The following is a 16,326-nucleotide window of genomic DNA, read 5'->3' as shown; positions in this document are numbered from 1 at the left end:
TGTTCTATCAGTTTCATGTCTTTTTATAACCGATGTAAAAGAGTTGGCCAAGAATATAGCGACAAATACAAAAATATACTTTACTTAAATTACAAATGTTACATAAGGTAGATGTTTTGTGCAAATCTTTATATAACTTATAATGGTCCTTAAGTTGACATTTTCAAGAAAAAATTCACCAAATACAATATAATGTAACAAAGCCTTGATTGCTGAAAATTGAAATAAAATAACTTGAATTGTCTGATACATGCTCTAAATACCTCGTTCGAAACTAATGATTAGCAAAAAATCTCAAAGATTCACAAAAAAAAGCTCATTTCGAAAAACTCCCATCCCTATAGTAGCAGTCTTTCAGCATGTTGCGTCTCTGTTGCACTACGCATTTGTTAATCATTTGATCTCAGTCCATGTGAGAACTGAACAAATTTTCATCTTACATCAAGCTCTGCGTTTGTAATCGTGTATGTGGTGGGACAATGAGCGTAGAGCTGTAATAAAGGCTCGCTAATGACCCTGGTGTAAGGTCCAACAGCAGAACATCACATCAACTGAGCTGCTGTCAGCTTCTCTTTGCAACTGCTCACTCTCCCTTAATGGAACATCTGAGTCAATAAAAACAATCATCGCGCTCATTGCCACTGAAAGCCAGGAAATCATTTTAGCTACTCAAAGAAAGCAAGCCCACGGTGCATAATCTATCGCTTCAGAAATGAGCACTTCGCTTTGCTATTCTGGTCAAGTAAGCGTTGAGGTTTGGCGTTAGGCTCTTAATGTTGTTATTTGTGGCTCTGTGGTTAAAAGTTGTCCTGTCGAGTTTGAGTGTATTTTCGAGATCTTGATCCTTCACAAGATTTCCACCAAATTCCTTCCTGTCTAATGAACCTCGCGCAGTGTCCACTCAATAAACCGCCAACATGGGCTTTCAGCTTGCCAATGAGGGTCAATAGCTGGACAGCATGTCTCCGAGTGCCTTCTCTTTTTCAAGACGCTAATGGAGCCCAGCCAAGACCCACAGAAGAGTCCCAGGGGTCGTTCCCAGATATCCGCAATGATACCCAATCTGGCCCCATTAGCGCTCTCTCCACCCATCAAAAAACATGACTTCATGAATGCGGAATTAAAAATTAACCATCTCATATCCATTTGCTGATGGCTCCGACAAAGGAAAATGAAAAAGCAGATTCCCTCAAGGCTTTCTGGAGAAGAAATGACTCCTGCAACTCTATATGTGGGGGAAAGTCAGAAAGTGATAACAGGAACAGAACGGATGAAGTTACTTAAACAGACTCCAGCGATTCTGAACATAGAACTAGTGCAAAGGCTGTCAAATAAAAGAGTCGAGTAACTACAGGCAAGACAAGTCCTGGAAACAATAATTGAACCTTAGTAATGTCTAGTTTGATGTTTCATGCACTATACTTATTCCTTTATCTATTAATAATGACATATAAACACATTTAAATACTGAAAATAATCAATTTTGAATGTCTTTATAATAACCATTTAAATAGAGTATCTTTCGCTCAAGAAGAGAAGCTGTCTGCTTTTACACCTCTACACTCTCAGAAAGACATTCTTCTTTTTCGTCTGACATTTTCAGTGCTCGTCTCACTGCTAGAATGTTCTAACTTTGATTTTTCAGTAGCAAACTATCAAACAGCAAATTTGTGTTGCTCAACTTTTTCAGCCCACCTCTTCTGCCCTGTAATGTTCTTTAGCTCTCTATGTCACATCTTGTCACAACTGAGAATGATTATTATTATGTATAGAAGTGCATATATAAATTATACACTCATCAGTCACTTTATAAGGTCAAACTGCTCTTTAACACAAAATTATAATCAGCCAATCGCATGACAGTAACTTAATGCATTTAGGCATGTAGACATGGTCAAGACGATCTGCTGCAGTTCAAACTAAGCCTCAGAATTGGGCAGAAAGGTGATTTAGGGGACTTTGGATGTCTTATAGTTGTTGATCCCAGATGGGCTGATTTAAGTATTTCAGAAACTGCTGTTCTAATGGGATTTTCACGCACAACCATCTCTAGGGTTTACAGAGAATGGTCTGAAAAAGAGAACATTTACAATGAATGGCAGTTCTGTGGGTACAAATGCCTTGTTGATGCCAGAGGTTAGAGGAGAATGGCTAGACTGGTTCAAGCTGAAAGAAAAGCAACAGTAACTCAAGTAACCACTCAATACAACCGAAGAATGAGAAAGAGCATCTCTGAAAGCATAATATATCCAACCTTGAAGCAGATGGGCTGCAGCAGCAGAAGACCACACCGGGTGCCACTCCTGTCAGCTAAGAACAGGAAACTGAGGCTACAATTAGCAAAGGCTCACCAAAATTGGACAATAAAAGATTGAAAAAATGTTGCCTAGTCTGATAAGTCTCAATTTCTGCTGCAACAGTCAGATGATAGGGTCAGAATTTGGCATCAACAACATGAAAGCATGAATCCATTTTGTCTTTTATCAACAGTTCAGGCTGGTTGTGGTGGTGTAATGGTGTGGGGGATATTTTCTTAGCACACTTTGGGCTCATTAGTACCAACTGAGCATCATGTCAACACCACAGCGTATTGTTGCTGACCATGTCCATCCCTTTATGACCACAATGTACCCGTCTTCTGATGGTTACCTCCAGCAGGATAACATGCCATGTTATTAAGCACGAATCATCATAGACTGGTTTCTTGAAAATGACAATGAGTTCACAGCACCTTTGGGATGTGGTGAAACGGGAGATTCGCATCAGCCGACAAATCTGCAGCAACTGCGTGATGCTATCATATCCATATGGACCAAAATCTCTAATGAATATTCGAAGTACCTTCTTGAATCTATGTCACGAAGGAATAGGGCAATTCTAAATGCAAAAGGGGATCCAACCCTCCACTAGTAAGCTATACCTATTAAATCATGATGGCTGAAGTGTATATTGCGCCCTCTGGTAAATTTATGCAAAAAGAAGATGAGCGAGAGAAATTTGAGATCATCAAAAAGTGTACACAGTGGCGGATTTGCAAAAACAAAAACTGCAAGCAGACGTACCTCAAGTTCCGTTTTTCACTGTCCCCAGAAGTGTAGACCTGGGTACGTATCCATAATAAGCCTGGGTGGCATGTTACCTATATGTTTTGGAATTACTTGATTACTTATTACTTGATTCAAATTTGTGATTCAATTGTTAAGAATCACATCATTCTGTTGTCAAAAATATTTTATAAAATGATCCTAAATGAAAGGATCATTATTCACAATAATCAAATTACACAGTTGTGCTATAACATTAGATGACTGTGCCCCTGTAAAAAGCTTTGAGTTACTATTTACTTTAGATGTCAGTATGTTAATTAAGAATGGTGGTCACACAATAAGATTTCATTAGTTAATGTTAGTTATTGTGTTAAATGTGTATTAAATGTGTATGAACAATACTTGTAGAATATTTCTTATTCATAGCTTGACATTTGCTAATCAGAGATGCTTAAAGTACTAGAGACCAAGACTTAAGTAAAAATACAAGTGCTCTATCAAAAAAGTGACTTGAGTAGAAGTTAAAAAAGAAATATGGTTTATGATTTATAATATATGGTTTATGATTTATAATATATAAACTTCTGTGTTTTTTGTATTATATCATTTTTAACTTACCCCTGATATGTTTCTTTAAATTTGACGGTGAATTTTTGAAGGCCATTATTTGGCAATCTTATGGGAGGCAGAGTATGCACTTTGTTATATATGAATGGTCTTTCACTCCAACAAATCCAAACATGAACTCTAAATAGGGCTTCAGGTGGTCTTCTTCCTCATCACCACGAACAGTTGAAAGTGAAGGAGTTGAAGGTGGAATTTTTGGGTTTTCCATGTCAAAAACAAACTAAAGTGCTCTCAATGCAGGCAGGCAGTGCTGTCTTTGATTGTCTGAATGATGACGAGCCAGCTTATTTAAACCTGTGACAGAGCCATCTGTGCAGTGATAATGTGGGTTCGGAATGATTCATAACATTTTTATAAATGAAACGAGTAACAATGCAGCACATAAATAATCTATCAGAGTAATGTATTGAACTCGTCCAAATTGTGTATTAAAATAAAAGTGGAAGTAGGAGACAAAAACAATACTCCAGTACAGATACAGCCTTTAGTACTACTTAAATACAGCAGTGAAGTAGATCTAATTTGTTACTATACATCTCTGTTATTATTCCAAATTCTTGCTTGTTTACATTAGTTAACACACTGTGGGCCCTATCATACACCCGGCGCAAATGCATTTGCGCTTATATATGCGCCTATGGGCGTTCTGGTCTAAAAAAGAAGGTGTGTTGAGGCGCATTGCTGGCGCATTGCTATTTTGAGAAACTATAACAGATTTTTAAATAGACCAGAACAAAGCCAGTCTATTGTCCAGCGCAGAGCGTGTTAGTTGTGCGCCTCGCTTACACACTGCTTAATACACACAAGATGAGTAATACGCAAATAAATGAAAAAGAATTAAAATATTAAGGATATATATAGGATGTAATAAAGATATATAGGATATGAATATAAAGGATTGAAATATTACAAAACATATTATTTTCTAGCCTACATAAATATAAAAACCATACTTTCATGCCTTCTTTATCTCGGGGGGGGGGGGGGGGGTGGGCTTTTTCAGTTTATTTGTGACAATTTCCTTTTGTATAATGTTATTATTATTAGCAGTATTATTTATTATATGCATATGTATATTTGTTTCATTAAAAACAAGCTTAGATTTGTCCACCTGTCAGGTTTTAGACCATATGGGGCGCAGCATGTGTATTTGGATACAACTCAGTTTTTTTGAGCACACTTCGTTATTATTGTTCATTTATTCGTTTGCTGGAAATTAGAACTGAATTTAGAACTAGTTTAAAACAAATCTTTGCACTTTACAAACAAAGTTAATTGTTTATAGGTTAATGGATGTCTGTGCGTACAAGGTTTTCCTATCCACAAGAGCGAAAGTGAAAGTAAATAATGAAAGGCCTTATCTCTCATTCTCGTGCTGCAGATGCTCTGTTTAACTGTTTTCTTGCTAGTGAAATGCTCAGTTTTTCCACTTACAAAGTCGTAATGTAAGTGACAAATGCACTATGGCGCGAAACAACTGCCTCTCAAAGGGAATGGGCGATGAGACTCTAATTGATTTGATCTCAAAACACACCTATAACTCATTTTAGACCATGCACCTTATCAAAAGTGGATTCTGACACGCCCTGAATGCGTTTGCGCCCTGCGCTTTGTACATTGCTCATGGATTGTTAAAATAGAGCCCTGTGAGTTAACATGAACTAACAAAGAACAAATGTATTTTCATTAACTAACGTTACTAACATGATGAGCAAATGCTGTAATAAATGTATTATCCATTGTTTTTTTCATGTTAGTAAATGCATGATATTAACTAATACAACCTTTTTGTAAAGTGTTACCAAACACTCTGATGCATGTGCACCAAAAAACAACCTGCCACCATGAATCTGTGTGTTTATCTGATCATAAAGAAAACGTCAGTTAGAAATGCCAAGGGCTCGCTCAAAACAACGGAAAAAGAAAGGTGGTAAGAGTAAAGGGGTCCCCAGTAAAGATTTATGTCTAGCAAAGCAACACCCCTGCAATATCAACCTATGTTGTCTCTTTTTCTTAAATAATAAAAAAAATCACCTAAAATCAATATTTTATGTGCATTTTCAGTTGCTGTCTAACATGTGGTTTGCTGCTGCAATATAAATGCTCACCCTGAATTGGTCAGTTGTGACGACCTTTCCATTCATAGCTCAAAACAAAAGCTGGATATAAAGAACGTTCACAGTAGAGTGTCTAAAAACAACTGTGAGCTCTGTTATGGTTATAGCAGCATCATTTTTTATTCCTAAAATATCCCGAACTATTAAATAAAGGTATCCTCTATCACACAGACAGCTTTCTCTGGGGAGCAAATCCCGCTAGATGGAATTGATTAATATTTCACATTTCAAAATCACCAACAGTACATCTTAATCCCGAGGTGTGGCAGGCCTTACCTCTCTCAGGAGGATTCTGCTTTCCATTTCATAGCCAGCCTTTAAGTGGGGTTACCGGTTCAGCTATACTGCTGGGGAATTTTGGAGAAGTCACCAAAACAAGCCTATAGCTGGACGGGGTGCTAAAAGACAAATAAGACTTTGTAATTGTGACAACATTATGCTATTTTCTAGAGCTGGCCATACATTCATGAACCAATATGTATAATGATGCATCATGGACCGTAGCTTGATGGGTGTTCTGGTGGTTTGAAAGACCCACCCCTGACTAACCAGAAGAGAGTCTAAAATTTGGCCTAGCTTATTTGTGCTATTTTATCTACTATGCCATCATGAATTGTGAAAATTGTGAAAATAACTCATTGAAGAAGGCTTTAAGACCAAGTGAAATCTGACATAAGTAAAGTCACTTTCACTACTGACATGTATTGTTGTCTAATAGAGAATACAGCTTACAAGTAACTATTATTCTAAATCTTGGACCTTTTTTAATGAAAAAATAAACAATATTAACATGGAGTGAAACTAATGGAGTGAAATAATTCTGAAGCATATTAAAGTTAATTTTAATACTAATTTAGCTATTGTTGAATTTTGTTGAAATGTACCAAGACAGACTAGAAAAACCGAAAGCTTAACGTTTTTATTATTATTGCTTTACTTTTTTAATATTCAAATGGCGAAATTCACACTGAGGAATGTTGAATGTGCTGGCCACACTCTCAGAAAAAAAGGTACAATGAGGGTACAATTTTGTTCCTAGAGGGAACAAAATCTAAAATTGTACCTTTAAAGGTCCCATATTGGTCCTTAGGGTACAATTTTGTACCCAAATGGGCTATAAAGGTACAAATGTCCAGATTTAGGTTTGAAAGGTACATTTTTGTACCTTTTATAGCACATTTGGATACAAAATTGTACCGTAAAGGACCAATTTGGCACCTTTAAAGGTACAATTATATATTTTGTTTCACTATAGGAACAAAATTGTACCCTCAGCTCATGATAAGATCAAGACACTATATAACACTAATTTAAATGTATTAATACTAAGCATTAATACTAACATACATAATTTAAAAATATAATAAATAAATAAATTGATTGAATTAAATATTTTAATAATTAATTTTTTTCATGTATTTAAATTACATTTTTCTCAAAAATGTTAATAGTTTAATTTATAATTAAATGTAATTTTAATCAATAACAACGTAAATACTGGTCTTTGCTTACTGTTAAAGTCGCTATAGTATACAGGATGTAGAATAAGAACCATGCAGAGTGACAGCATCTTCATACAGGTGGTGATGTTGCTGTCTCTTTAAGAATTTGGCTTGTTGAGACGTTATAGTAGTGTTTGTTACTGAGGCGGTCGGTCGAGTATGCTGGCTGTTTACACAAAACTTCGCACGCTTTTCAAAGAAAAGTCTATTTTGGAGTCCACACTTTTCTGGTAAGAATGTATTAAAGATATATTTTCAGTCTCATTTTTACATGTGAAGCCGTGTTCTGTTGATTTTGTCTGACTCTCGGGTCTCGGCTTTCCCCGCTTTGTGCTCCGGGCTGGCTGGTGTACGTTGGCCTGCAGGATGGAGTTTGCTAAGATGTCTGCAGCTTATTAAAGAAGTTAATACAATGTGATATCGAAGTCACCGAGGGACATAACGTTATAGAAGGTAAGTACTATATGCTGTTAGTTTTCTCGGTGTAAAAGTTCCCTTTATCGCCTACATTACGTATTCACGCCTTATATGTTAACTTACGTAACTGCTTTATTAATAAGTGTTGCCACGGCGGAATATAATCGCAACCCAGATAGCAAAATACACTTGGGCCAGTTGCGGCTAGATTCTCGCCTGCCCGACTCCGTCTGCTGTATCGTTACTCGGGCCAGATGCGGCGGCAGAAGCGAGCCGACGCTGCCGTATCCATGCACCGGAATCGGGCCGTGAGTAATGTGCGGTGTGGCCCGGAGCTCGCGCGACTGAAGTCTTCATATACCTTGATATAAAACCTTTTGTTATTAATACTGGAATTTGTAATTATCGATAATGTTTTATATTTTGAGGCCATTTTCTAGCCACGGTTGACCGCGGAAATGTAATTTTAGACGGTTATATACACCGCCATTTTGTGAAGAAAAATCACAATTTTGTCACCGGCAAAGCGACTGATTATGTAAACGTGGCTAGTTACAAACGTGGCGTGCATATCTTCGTTTCAGTGTCTAAGTTATATTAATGTTGAGGAGTGTCCACAAACTCTCATGTCCAGAATTGTTGGTGCTTTACTATCGTTTAACGTTATACTTGTATATAAATAAAATACTATAAATAAATAGTTATTGCTTTATCTTATTGCTTTCCTGAAGTTTATGAAGTTTCCAATTGTATTTCAGGACAAGATTGAACAACATAATGCAGGCTAACAGCATCAGAGCAATGAAGGCATGTCATATGAAAGCATGGCTCAGTTACAAGATGTAAGTATGTCTCATTATCTATACCATGGTTTTAATGGCTTACATACTATTTTAAATTTGTAGGTTTTTACTTACAAACAACAATAAATGTACACCCACGTGTTTAAAATTATTTTCTAGGTTTTCATCGAAAGATGAGAGATCAGCTGAAGAATGCTAAGAACCTGACTCTAAGGTACTCTTTCTAAACTTTCTCCACTTGATTAATATTATTAAATTCTAGCTTTAGATGAATTCCTTCATATTTGTTTGTATGCCACATCTTATGTTCCAGGAATTGATTTTACAGCAGCACTTCTCATGTTGCCAGCCTTGTTAAGCGAGACACTTCAACATTTCGTTGTGCTCAGGTGCGTATGTTGTTTTCTGTTTAGTATATGCTGTGATAAATGCATTTTATAATGCTTGATATTCTTTATATTAGGATGACGCAGTGGGTAGTGCTGTCACATTACAGCAAGAAGGTCGCTGGGTCAGTTGGCATTTGTGTGAGGAGTTTGCATATTCTTCCAGTGTTCGTGAGGGTTTCCTCCAAGTGCTCCGGTTTCCCCACAAGTATAAAGACATGCGCTATAGCTGAATTTGGTAAGCTTATTTGTCTGTAGTGTATAAATGTGTGTGTGAATAAGTGTGTCTGGATGTTTCGTAATACTGGGTTGCAGCTGGAAGGGCATCTGCTGCATAAAACATGCTGGATAAGTTGGTGGTTCATTCCACTGTGGCGACCCCAGATTAATAAAGGGACTAAGCCAAAAAGAAATTGAATGAATGAATGAAATTTATATTAGTCTTTTCTGTGATACTTTTTTTTTTTTAAATCGGTGAATATTAATTATTTTACTTTCTATGCATGTTGATTTTCTCTTCATCAGTGATAGAGTGACTGATATTAAAGTAATTATTGCTTTGTCATTTACAGTGAATCATCTTCACCACATCCAACAGTTCAAGTACAGGAGGAGGCCACCGACTGGACAACTGTGTTAACAAGACAAGTCACGGCAGTCTTCAGAGTTGATGGGATTGCGATTGGCCGGGCTAATGGTGTGGACGAATATACATTTTTGACATATCCATCTTATTAGAAGATCACCTTGATGTTTCTGCAGAGGAATGTTTTGAATGAACGGTGGACAGTGACAAGCCTCGATCTACTCCAGTTACCAGAGTGATCTACCTTGTTTTTTGTTTCTCTACATGCTCTTGGGATAATCACAATCATCAAGTTAATCCAGCACACTGCTATCATTCATGCATAAAGCAAATTTTTAAATAACTTGTGCTCCTAATGACTATCAAAGAACATTTTCCAGATATGAGTGCTTTACATGTCATGTTTATCAAAAGCATAAACACATATTGTGTTACAACAAATTACAACTCCACTTGAGGATGATGAGGAGTAATCTACTGATGGTGAGGAAGAGGCTACTGATGTATTTGGTTTTCTGCACTGTTGAAGCAATGTATAGAGAAACATTTCCTTCATTCTGAAATTCAGAGAAAATGTTGATGACAAATTATTTATTATGACCGAGTATTCTGACTAAAGACAAATACTTTGGACTTTATAAAGTGAAGTACTTGATGTAGCCTGTGTAATGTGTTTATAAATCTCAAACAGTATTCTTGTGGTCTTTGTATTAAGGGTAGATTATATACTGTACAGTGAGTGAACAATTTTTATTTGTTATCTAAATTGTTCTTTTTACTGTTTTACATGTCTGCTTTATATTTACTGTGTAATTTTATTTCTTGACACATTCAGTTGTGAGTTGTAATGAAATATTTCTACATTAATAAATAAAAATGGACATCTGCGAACCAAAATATTTTATTTATTTATTTGTGCATGCAGTCACCAAAGGATCAAAATGCCTGGGTCAGTACCCTGAAAATGCTATATAATATAAAAAGGTACATTTTTGTACCTTCGGTGGGGGTACAAAATTGTCCCTTAAAGGGTACAAATGTAGAAGGTACAATTTTGTACCTTTAAATAGAGGTACAAATTTGTACCCTTAAGGGTACCACCCCAGTGACGGGCCATTTGTACCCTAAAAGGTACAATTTTGTACCTTTTTTCTGAGAGTGCAGTTTGTTATTTGCCTAACAAATGACAATAGTTTTTTATTTAAAACTCTAACAGATTAATTTTTTTTTAACGATACATGATGAGATTTGTGTTTTAAAAATGAACTATAAATAAGGTTCTTTTAAATATTGCTTTATTCTAAATACTTAGGAAGTGTTTTTGGTACATTAAAAGTTGTGGTTATGATGACAAACCGACAAGTTAATTCAGAAAAGAAATTGTGCTTAAAATGTCACTATAATGCAGTTTTTAAATCTTTAAAAAACTGCAAATAACTGCAAAAAAAGTTCACTTTTTGAAAAGAAAGAAGCTCCCTGTACAAGCACTTTACACTGTTTTTCTTGTAAATGACACAGTATTTAACTGTAACAGTTATGCAGTATGTTATTGTATTAAATGCACTGTAAAATTGCTGCGTATTTTACAGGAAAGATATGCAATAGTGTAAATGCATACACAAACTAAATGATGCTGTACAGTATGTGTAAATGCTGTGTTTTTGCTGTAATTGATTTATAGTATGTTACTGGTGAACTCCTGTCAGTACATTACTGTACACTCGAAAAATTATTGTTGCTGCTTGTTCAAACTATTTATTTAAAATGAGCTGAAAACACAATTTAGAGTTTTTTTGGGGGAGGGCTTAATTATTTAAAGTTTAATCAACTTAAAACTGTAAAAACCACTATTCATTTTTTATAATTATTTTTTAGGGGTTTTTCACTTTTATTTCAAAAAGACAGTATGGTTGCAGACAGGAAAGTATTGGGAGCAGAGAAAGGAAAGGTCGGCAAAGGATCTCAAGCCTGGAATCAAACTTAGGTCGCCGTGAGCACCATGGTTCTATATGTCGGCGTATTTAACCACTATAGGCTATTGGCACAGCTATTGCCGAAATTTATTCACTATATGCTTAAGTGGTTACAAACCTTTAGCATTTTTTTTTACTTGGTTGAACACTAAAGAAGATATTTTGAGTGAAGCTTATACCATTGCTATCCATAACAGAAAAACAAAAACAAATAGAGAAGTCAATGGTTACAGGTTTCCTCAAAATAAATATTTTTTTTGTGTTTAACAGAACAAAGAAAGTCATAAATGTTTGGAATAAGTAAACGATGACAGAATTTGTTTACTGTAATGCAGACACATCTATATTACCTTTGAAATCTAATTAAATGAAGGTACGTCCAGACACACGATGTGAAGAAAAATGTGCATTCAGATGTGCCTTTATGCTTTCCCGCCTTGCACTGCTCGTTGCGAAGACAGCATTTTACAGGACTTCTTTAAAAAATAGACTCATTTTACAAGTTACCTTTATTGTGTCTTAAAGTGACACAGAGCAAACTGTCCGAATGAAAACATCACAAAGTCATTTGACTATCTTGATCATAAACAATGTTATATATATATATATATATATATATATATATATATATATATATATATATATATATATATATATATATATATATATATATATATATATATATATATATATATATATGCATATTCATTTCTTGTAGGCTTAGTCCCTTTATTAATCCGTCGTCTATATATATATTTATTATATTATATTTTTATTTTATTTATTATTTTTATATTTATTTATTTATAGGGAGGTCAATGGTTACAGATCAAAAATATCTTTTTTTAACAGATTAAAAAAAGTCATAAAGGTTGGGAACAATTAAAGCAATTAATTAACAGAATTTTTCACTTTAAAAACACTTGATTCTATACAATTCATTCATGTTGTCCCAACACAAATTGAATAAGTTGATTAAGATAAAACCTTTTTTTTATTAAGCTGATTGAATATAAAATTATTAAGTTGTCCTCAACAAGAAAAAATCAAGAATGGTGTAATTCAGCTAATTTTAAATATGTAGTTTGAACAAGCAGAAAAAATACATAAATGTGAAGATAGTTACAGAGCAAAATTCATTAGTCAATAAAAAACAGTTTCCTTTCATTTTCAACAAGTTATTTAGTATTTTTTTTGCTAAGCACGTTCTTTTTTGCCCCCATTTTCAACAAATTAATATGGAAAAACCCAGCGAAATTTCTCTGCTAAAGAACATGTAATGGATTCCTTTCAGAAATGTTGCAGACTGCTCTAATGTCAATTCATTATTCACTTTGCTTCAGAACTGAGAACTGAGAAAATGAGTACAAGTGTATAAAATAGATGTTCGATTAGAATCTAAAGTGCACGGAATCTAGCTGGCCGAAAGTGGAGGCAACTGCATATGTTTCTTCATATTAAGTAGTTTGAAGTTACTCATTCTTTTAAAGTGAATCACTCCACAGCGTGGGTTACCATGTTTTCTAATAATGTATAAAAGTAGGGACAGAACATCCTTAAAAGGATAAATATTTACTCATTTTTTATTATACTCATGTTGTTATAAACTGGTCACACTTAATTTTAACATGCAATTCCTGCTATAAACGAATGAATAATTAAGATTTATAGCTCAATAAACTACTAATTAGCTGGTTAATAATAGTTAGTAAGGCAGTATTTGTGTTTAGGTATTGGTTAGGATTAGCAGTAAAATAAAATCAGCAGTAAAATAAAATCATACTTTATTACTGCTTATAAACAGTCAAAAAAAAAGTAATATCCATTCATTCGTTTGCTTTTCGGCTTAGTCCCTTTATTAATCTGGGGTCACCACACCAGCTCACCTGTAGTGCATGTCTTTGGACTTGTGGGGGAAACAAAGCATTTAGAGGAAACCCACGCAAATACAAGGAGAACATGCAAACTCCACACAGAAGTGCCAACTGACCCAGCCGATGCTCAAACCAGTTACCTTCTTGCTATGAGGCAATCTTGTTACTGCCCCACCATGTCGCCCCAGTTAATATCTTATAAACAGTTAATAATAGACATGTAACAAGCCAGTAGTAAATGGTGTGAATTATTACTTAGACTAAAGTGTTATCTATAAACCTTGATGAGTTTCTTTCTTCTGTTGAATACTAAAGTAGATATTTTGAAGAATGCTGAAAAGTCGTAACCATTGACTTGCTTAGCAGGATAAACAGGGCTCATGGAAGACAATGGCTAGGTTTCCAGCTTTCATCAAATGATCTTCCTTTATGTTGGAAAGCAGAAAGAAACTCAAACAGGTTTTAAAGAAGTGAAGAGTGAATAAATGATGACGGAATTTTCCATTTTTGGTGAACTATTGCTTTAACTTTTTCCAAATTGACATTGCAGATGTGGCCAGAGGTTCTGAAGTGGCATTTACAGTCAGTGTCTTCATGGAAACATTTTAATGCTGTTCTATGGTATGAATGCATTTACATATACTGTCAATGGAGCTGATGTGGGTCTGCATATTTTACACTCTCAGAAATAAAGGTACAAAAGCTGTCAGTGATAGTGATGAGTTTTTAAAAGGTACACTTTAATACCAATCATGTCCACATTTGTGCCTTAAAGATACATATTTATACCTTAAAAGTACAATTGTGTACTTCATTAGACTTTAAAGGAACAGAAATGTTCCTTTAAGGTTTAAGGTACCAATGTGCACCTGTAAGGTACAAAAGTGTACTTTTTAAAAAGGTAGCGCCCGAGTGACAGCTTTTATTTCTGTGTAGTCTGGTTTTAATGCTGCATTATATCTGTATTACAGAGTGTTTAGCAGTCACATTACTTACAGCCCCAATTACACTGTAAAAAAGCTGCCATACAAAATGTAATGCTATATTTACAAAGCTAACACAGAAGTGCTTCTAAAGTGGTATTTAAGTGCTTTAACAAAGACATAGATATATACACTAGATATCGCATAGGGACCCTGAGCATACATCAATAGCGCCGCCACATTGGTACAGTGCTCCCAGGACAAATGTCATTCAACCGCACTAGTCAAGACAGTGTTATTACGTGAAGATGCGGGACTTTAGCGCTGTCTACGGGTAGTAATGAGCAAACAAAGAAAAATAAGCACAAAGGCAGAACATTTCATAGGTAATATTAAGTTTTTTTCTGTTTTTGTATGTTCTGAACTTTTGTGCTAATCAGGTAACGTTATTGATGATAACAGTCACTTACTGCATTCACCATAAGACAAAGAAGCTCCAACTCGCACTAAACACTCGGCTTATGCTAGTTTTGTTGAATAAAATCAGCAAACAATGCAAAAGAAATATGACAACGAGATGCTGCGCTGCCAGAAACTTGTATTTTTGTCGGCTAAAGTGAAAGAGTCTTTCGGGGGATTCATTCACAAACGAATCGCTCCCTCCGTCAGTATGAGAAGTGAAAGCAGGAGAGGAGGTGTGTTTCAGGACACGGATTATATTAAATTTAACAGGGAGGATGAATAGTACATTTCTGTACACACAAACACAAGCTTTTTGTCAGGAATGCCTGTGCGGTCACTGATTCATCAATGTAGAAAAGTTATGTAAAATTATAATTTTCGTAATTAGAAAAAAAAAAAATTACATACTAACATCCAGGAAAACTCCCGATCATAGATATATGTGTATATCTCTGGCTTTGGATGGCCACAGTCCTCCACTGTATCTTGGTCCCGCATTCATTTCAAAGGAGTGCTACCCTGTAGCAAGATGGCGGCGCTATTGACGCATTCCGTCCAATAGACAACAATAGGCCAGGCGACATCTAGTGTATATATCTATGTAACAAAGATTGTTTGATTTACACAGCCTATAGCAAAATTTACCCATTTATTGTTTCTTCATACTGGATTTGGCATTGATGTGTGCAGTTTAAACCAGCAGTTTAATGCTGCTCAGAGGTGGCATGCATTACACAACAGCTGAGGTGGCTCAGAGCAGGCATGATTTAATTTGCCACTAGTGTGGCATTTTGGGCAGCCACAGATCAGTTGTTACTCAACTATAAAGACACCTTTGGTTTGGCTTTTATGCAGCATTGCCTTTTTACACCAACGGTTTAATGCTGCTCAGAGGTGGCTGAAATGCATTTACACAGCAGATGAATACTAGATTTAAGGTGTGTTGGATTAGCCATTGTTTAGTCTATGAATTGCATCAAAACAAACACACATACACTCGAGCAGGCACAAAGCATCCTTAACTATAAAGGGAGACACACTAAAATGGATAATTTATACTGATTTTTATGCAGAATTATCTAAATGCTAAATTTTAAACTGATGCAGGGCAGCCTCTACGTGAATATAAATAGAGTTTTCCTAAAACAAGAATACTGAAACTATTTAAACGGAGTATGTATTATATTACATTACATTATAGGCTATTATATTATAGGCTATTATATTATATTAAACACTACACTGGGTCGGCGCAGTGGCACAATAGGTAGTGTTGTCGCCTCACAGCAAGAAGGCTGCTGGTTCGAGTCTTGGCTGGGTCAGTTGGCGTTTCTGTGTGGAGTTTCCATGTTCTCCCTGCGTTTGCGTGGGTTTCCTCCAGGTGCTCCGGTTTCCCCCACAGTTCATGCTGTACAGGTGAATTAGGTGGGCTAAATTATTTGTAGTATGAATGAGTGTGTATGAATGTATCCCAAAGATGGGTTGCAGCTATAAGGGCAGCCTCTGCGTAAAACATATGCTGGATAAGTTGGCGGTTCATTCCGCTGTGGCCCAGATTTATAAAGGGAATAAGCCGAAAAGTTAAAAATGAATGAATGAATGAATGAAT

At 35.6% G+C, this 16,326-nt stretch overlaps 1 long non-coding RNA gene across 2 annotated transcripts; it reads left to right on the top strand.

The window, feature by feature from the left end:
- The first annotated feature begins 7,414 nt into the window (after positions 1–7,414).
- LOC137487773 (uncharacterized) lies at positions 7,415–10,382 on the top strand. 2 transcript variants are annotated; one of them, XR_012391322.1, is made up of 7 exons: positions 7,415–7,523; positions 7,659–7,746; positions 8,469–8,552; positions 8,673–8,727; positions 8,827–8,902; positions 8,977–9,137; positions 9,472–10,382. It is a non-coding gene; the product is annotated as an uncharacterized lncRNA (long non-coding RNA). The 2 variants fall into 2 exon arrangements; XR_011006496.2 differs by lacking the exon at positions 7,415–7,523 and having other exon boundaries at positions 7,629–7,746.
- The last annotated feature ends 5,944 nt before the right edge of the window (positions 10,383–16,326 follow it).

Source organism: Danio rerio, chromosome 2 (genome assembly GCF_049306965.1).
Source record: "Danio rerio strain Tuebingen ecotype United States chromosome 2, GRCz12tu, whole genome shotgun sequence".
In the NCBI taxonomy this organism is placed as follows: Eukaryota; Metazoa; Chordata; class Actinopteri; order Cypriniformes; family Danionidae; genus Danio; species Danio rerio.
Note: the sequence above shows the minus strand (reverse complement) of the source record. Positions and strands in the feature narration are given on the sequence as shown.